General features: G+C 34.4%; 1 long non-coding RNA gene across 1 annotated transcript; it reads right to left on the reverse strand.

Annotated features, from left to right (window-relative positions):
* Nucleotides 1-1493: 1493 nt before the first annotated feature.
* LOC121411055 lies at nucleotides 1494-3127 on the reverse strand. The gene is made up of 2 exons (XR_005969418.1): nucleotides 2686-3127; nucleotides 1494-1984 (listed from the first exon to the last, which is right to left on the reverse strand). It is a non-coding gene; the product is annotated as an uncharacterized LOC121411055 (long non-coding RNA).
* Between the last annotated feature and the right edge of the window lie 3359 nt (nucleotides 3128-6486).

The following is a 6486-nucleotide window of genomic DNA, read 5'->3' on the forward strand; positions in this document are numbered from 1 at the left end:
AATCTGTCAACAGAACTTACAACTCAAATACAGTATGCATATTGATTAAAAAAAACTTAAAAGTCATTCTCAAACACACAAGCACACATACATACCAGTGCCTGTTCAACTCATGACAGGTCTTTTCCTAAACAGACTTGCATTTTAAGTGCAAGAATAATTTTAAAAGATTCACCAAGGTGGGTAAAAAAAGAAATATCTTTTCATACTTAATGATACTGACCTTCTCAATCTTAATTCAATTTCTGAGGTTGCATTTGCATTCAATGCTATATCCTCATGCTCTATAACCTGGAATAGTATTGGTAAGTCTGGAATTTATTTAATTCAATCTTTAAAAATGCATCACTGTTTCCAACAACTTTGCTGTTCATCCTATCTTACTCCCTATACCAATTTTCTCAGTAGCAAACTTATTAACGCTAATCCCAAATGAAATACCTCAATCAAAAGGGTTATTCTTTAGACGATATCCCCTACTAAATGGCTCGAATGGAAAACAATTCGATATATCACTCATACCGACAATGTTTAACTTCAGGAGAAGAATTTACTAGATCGGAACAAACAAAAATCCATCAGCTTAACTCTCAACAATTAATTGACATTTGTGCATATCCAGTAGGTGAATCGTATCGTTCGCCTCTATTCTGATATATTGCTTCATTCCAATTGACAACAATAATTTATGATGGAGGACCTTATGCGCAACATCTCTTGATTTGCAATGCAGGGAAGGTCACTTTCAATCTTTTCACTAAGATGAGTCTTCCATCTTCACAGAATTTAATACACATTATCATCATAAAATTGCGTCCTGAGTCAATATATGAACTCTCAAAAACAAAGACCAAATCAAAAGACTAAAAAAATGTTCACCAGACCATACCATTACTAATTCCATTTCAAATAAAAAATGAACTAACAGAATTACAACCAACAATCACATAGCCACAATCATGTGAATAACAAGAAGTGGAATCAAAAGAAATGTTCTATCAAACTTTTTAGATGAGTGATTGATAGTACCAGGATCTGAACAGGAATAGTCTCGAACCTAGACCCTATAATGAATGAACCATAAGTGAGCGCACAAATGCTGCAAAAGTATAATGCAAAAGATTTTCCAAATAACCTATTATGCATCCTCCTATCCATGTAATATCTTCTTACTCAAACAACAGAGCTAAATGGTGTAGAGATAGGATTTTCAAAACAAACAATATAATGGAACAAAATGAACTTCAGTCAAAAACTTGTTCCAAAAGGTATTTTCACATAATACCTATACTTACACCTTCTCTCCCTTAATACCATTTATTCAAAAGATAAACAAAAGGAATATACTAACACTTTGGTCATACAAATCAGAAACCTAACAAGTGCAAAGACATATCAATGCTATCTTCTACCAACAAAAATATAAACCTCGCTCTGCTACCAATTGTAGCACGGGACCGTTTTGGGTGGGGGAGGATCTTTTACTTATACAATAACAGAACAGTGCAGCGGAAGGGTTTTTAAACGAAGAATCCCCACCCTGTCCGTCTACAGAGGTAGAACTTAAATAAAACACTATTAGATTGTAATTATTTTACTATGTAATAATTACACATCACATAATCAAACACCATCAATCAACAACATTCACACTATGCTATTAATTAATGTAAATCATAATACTCAATAGAATAAACTAACATACTCATTATATAAAGGATATATGTTCCTTTAATTCTAAACTAAATCAACATTATATACATGATATTTACAGTTATAAAAAATTGTGTAACTCCTGGTTACATAGTTACTTGAACAGGTATGAACATATAGTTCAAATTATACTTAAAATTTACTTAACTGGACATAACTTTAAAACAGTTGTGAAACAACTACTGATAGTAAGACTAACATAATGACATTGAGGGTCTCAGTGCAGATATAGTAAAATGTAGAAGCTGTTCATGGTCAGACGACCAGTGACCTGAGAACAGGAAAATAGAGAAGTTACATGATAGTAACTTTATGGTGGATGTTTCCTCTCCATCTCGAAAGTTGTGTATCAATTTAATCAAAACATGATTAAATATTTCTAATATTAAATATCAAACTTCATCTCAAATATTTTTATATCAACTAGGATTAGTAAATGGTTTTACAGTAACATAATATCAAAATAATAAAATAGAATGGTTTAGCACAATGATATTCAGGAAAGTCTTTAATCAGATACATTAGAGTCCGCACAGTATTAACGCGGCAAGATAGGGAACTCAGCCTATCCGCTTGACCAGAATAATACCGTTTAGTTGTTTTGGATTCGCGACTTGCTTAAAATTTGTAATTCGCAAAGTTCAAAAGGCTCAACTATAAAACTCGCACCATGCTCGCGCTGCTAGACAATCATAAATAACAAGTGCTCCACCATGAACAATAATCATAGATGGTTAGTAACAATTATAAGAAATTCAAACATTCAATAAGAAGTAGATTATAGAATAATATCTGTCATCATATAGCCTATATCAAACTAAACTTTAAAATATTCAATTGAAGATTGATAATAAGTCAAATGTGTAAAAGACAATTTTGGAAAAGTAACTTAACATTCAAAAATAAATCTATAAGATCAGTTATTAAATAATCTTATAAACTGAGATATGGAAGGATGACTTCGGATCTTACCTGAGAATCAGGAAAAAAGAGAAGTTACATGATAGTAACTTTATGGTGGATGTTTCCTCTCCATCTCGAAAGTTGTGAAGAGGATGTCTCCAGAACTTCTATATAAAGGTATTTTCGATGATACCATTATTTTGGGGAAGGGGTGTGTATATTTATGACTGAAAATACTTTTTGATCCTAAGTCATCTCTTTTAACACAAAAAAAACAGTAAACAATAATTGCTGACCCCTTTAGGGTAGCAGAGATGGAACAGCCCATCAACTTTTCCCCAAAATACTACTACGTCATTCATGACATTCACGTCATTATTTTCTGGGAATAAGGACCACCTGACCCTTACTCACGCTAGCCAGAACTGACCACTGGCTCTCTCTTTCGCTCACTCTCTCTCAGTCTGTACAGGAGGTCATAAAAACTCTCTGCTCTGACCTTCTCCTTCAATATCCCTACAAAAGGGGGGGGGTAGTACTTCATTAGAGTTTTATCCTTTTTACTACATATAATATATTATGTAGCACCAAAAGGGTGCTACAACTATACAATATTTTAAAGGGTGAACATTTTCATAACAGTGGTATTATTTACATAATAATAAGAAAGTACATCACAGACTGCAATAAATAACATACTACTGCATAATTTTGGAAACATTGAAGAAGGCTCTTAAGTCAGTCGACAAAATGAATTTGTGGTTCCTTGCTTTTTCAATGTACGTGTATTCTGTTGAGATAACATGTAGGTGTGTACCAACAGTAATCGCTATGTGATAATGTCCACGTTTATTTTGACAGGTGCATTAACATTGTAATGATTTGACATGTGGACTCAATCTTGAAGAGATTAGAGTAACATGCAATTAGTGAAATGTATTGATAGGGATGCTCAGTTTAAGAACTGTTTGTACCTACATGTAGCCCTCTTCCACAAAGCTCAGTAATTGATTGTAGGAGCATTTTATGATTGATTGCATTCACCACAATTAATCATGAAAATAGATCGCATGACTGGTTATGATCAATCGCTAAGCCTACAGGACCCTGGCTCAGGTATTCATTAATACAAGTCAGAGAGTTGTGTAATGAAAAAGAGAGAGAGAGAGGATGACATGTTCAATTAGCGATTGATGTTAATCCAGCCAGAGTAATGAAGATCAATTAATAATGAACATTTTGGTGCCAAACACAATAAGTGTAGACAATGCTTTCTCATTGAATGTAACTGTTTACGGTTAAGCTTTTGCCTTTTTTACATAAGTCCTCCTTAATGAGCTTAACTTTAATGAGCAGTCTTGCTTTGTCCTGGAACCTTGTTTAAAGCTTATTAGCTTGATTACATCATTGTCTACAACACCATTCATTATGTATTGATAAGGGACAGAGAAAAAGGAAAGTGTGTTGGTAAGTGTGAAGGAGAAAGCCTGGTATATGCCAGGCATAAGTAGCATGACAGTGTTCACAGTGTAAGCGCATTTTCAGTTTGTAAAATCTTAAAGACAATTGATTACGGTAATATAATTTAAAAAAGTATTCAATTCACGACAAAATAAAGACAAAGGATAAAAAAAAACCAAATGTGTGAGACAAATGGCAAAGGGGTGAAATAGGAACAATGATTATAATCACAACACTTGAAAAATGTTCAAACTTGTTGCGAGTTTCTAAGCAAACAATATTTATATTAGTATTATTAAACAATATAGGTCTGATTTCAAGATTGATAACCAGAATGATCTATAATTTAAAAATATTATGTTGTAACCTATTTGTAAGCGACACTTTTTGAGGCCCCCCCCCCACAGTACCCGTCAGTGCAACCAGAATGAGATTTTAATAAATATACTGCCACCATAATATTTGCTTTGTACAAAAGGGTTTTCCCTGCACTATATTTAATCATGTATTATGTAAGGTTGAGGGGGCAGACTCGATTGTTCTGCCCTTCCCTTTAACCTATTCATCCCTATTTTCTCTGAAAGATGCATTGATTTTTCTATACTCTAGTCACACATTGGTAAACAAATGTAATTTCTTGAATGGACTGCACCAGACAAAAACGAATAGGGTAGGCCAAATAGGCCTAAACCACTGGGCAGTGTTGAATACCAAGATTATTTGAAGGCAGCTGACCATGGGATGAAGATCTAATCATGCGAGCTTTCAGTAGTACAATGTAGTACCATGAAGCCCAATTCAAGCAGTGACATGGTTTTGGCTACAATTTTTAGTGAGAGTATAAATGAAGAAGAATATATATGAGAATAATGATATCTAGCTAAAAACTGAAGGATGCTGACAATTGCAAACATGAATAAGCAAATATTGTTACACGGTATGTATTGTATTATACTTTTGGAAAGGTTGGACAAATGACAAAATGCCTAAATTGCATATCTTGTCAATTAATTAGCAGTGGCATTCTCCCATTATCCATCAGAAGCCAATTCACATGTATCTACTCAAACGCCTGATTGTCATTTTGTTGGAGTCTGTTAGAAGTAATTTGGTGATTATTTCCAAAACTAGATTTTGTCTTTAATATAACTTGCCAAGTATTTGTTATTTACATGTTAGATTGTGATTTGATTTGCAATTTACAGTTGTGGTTTGATATCCATAACCCCAATATCTGGCTATAATATAAATTTGACAGACCATTAAGTAGCTCTCATAATGAATTTCAAAACATGTTCCATATGCTGCTCGGGGCTAAACCCTGTACATATTTCTGCACATGTTCATTTTGCTATTGGCAATCAATAGAAACACAATGAATATGCATGAATGTAAACTGAATAAGGTTTATCACATTGACAGTACGTAGTAATAGATGAAACAGAGACTATTCTACATCTGACTGTGGTTTTTCAATTGATTTATATTGATTGACCAGCGCAGGACAGGGCTTGCATTGATTACAAATGTAATTAGCACAGCCGGTAGGAGTTATTATCTCTTGCTCCACTGCAGAATTTATGAAGACAGCCACAAAAGTTGATATTAATATATTCATATCAGGATTGTATGTATACTGTCCAAGCAACATTTTATTTGAGAAGATATATCTTTTTTTGTGCTGAATGATGGGAATGAAAGAAATCACCAGTAGCCCCCCCCAAAAAAACATGATTCGTCTCTGAAATGTTCAAAATAGGCTTGTAATATTTGTTTCCTGCTTGAAGAGGGGGAAGGGGATGGGAGAGTGAGAGAAGGATGAATTGGAAGGGGGTTTAAAGGCAAGAGGGGAAATACAAGTTTTTAAATTGGTATCTCTTGGAGTAGGAAGGGAGCAACTTGAAGAAACATGAAGAGTGATCATGTCAGAAAATGATGGGAAAGATGTCTGTGATGCAGATTGTTTGAGAGCTAATAATCAACCTTCTTTGTTCCACACTCTCATCTGATCTTACACCACCATCCCACATCATGTACACCATTATCAAAGATCTACCGCCTGATACGGTGTGGTATACTACCAGATGGAAGCCTGCACAAACTCTCAATTTGGGCAATTCAACACTTTAGATCCAGCCAAAGTCTCCCTCTCATCGAAAAAAATGCAATAAGTGTAGGGGGAGTTGGTTACCCTCCAGCGTTCCTTAAACCGGTGCTTTCATGGGACAGGCAGCTGCAACAACCCAACTCTTGCCGCATCGTTCACTAGCTGCTCACAGCAATTCTCGCTTTTCTTGGCTTAAGTGGTGCAGCAATCCATCATCAGTCATACTCCTTATTTTCATTTATTTACTTTTACATCTTTTTTTTCATATTACAATCTCTTTTCATTCAAAAGACCGATTCTGC

This window comes from Lytechinus variegatus, chromosome 3, assembly GCF_018143015.1.
Source record: "Lytechinus variegatus isolate NC3 chromosome 3, Lvar_3.0, whole genome shotgun sequence".
Taxonomy (NCBI): domain Eukaryota; kingdom Metazoa; phylum Echinodermata; class Echinoidea; order Temnopleuroida; family Toxopneustidae; genus Lytechinus; species Lytechinus variegatus.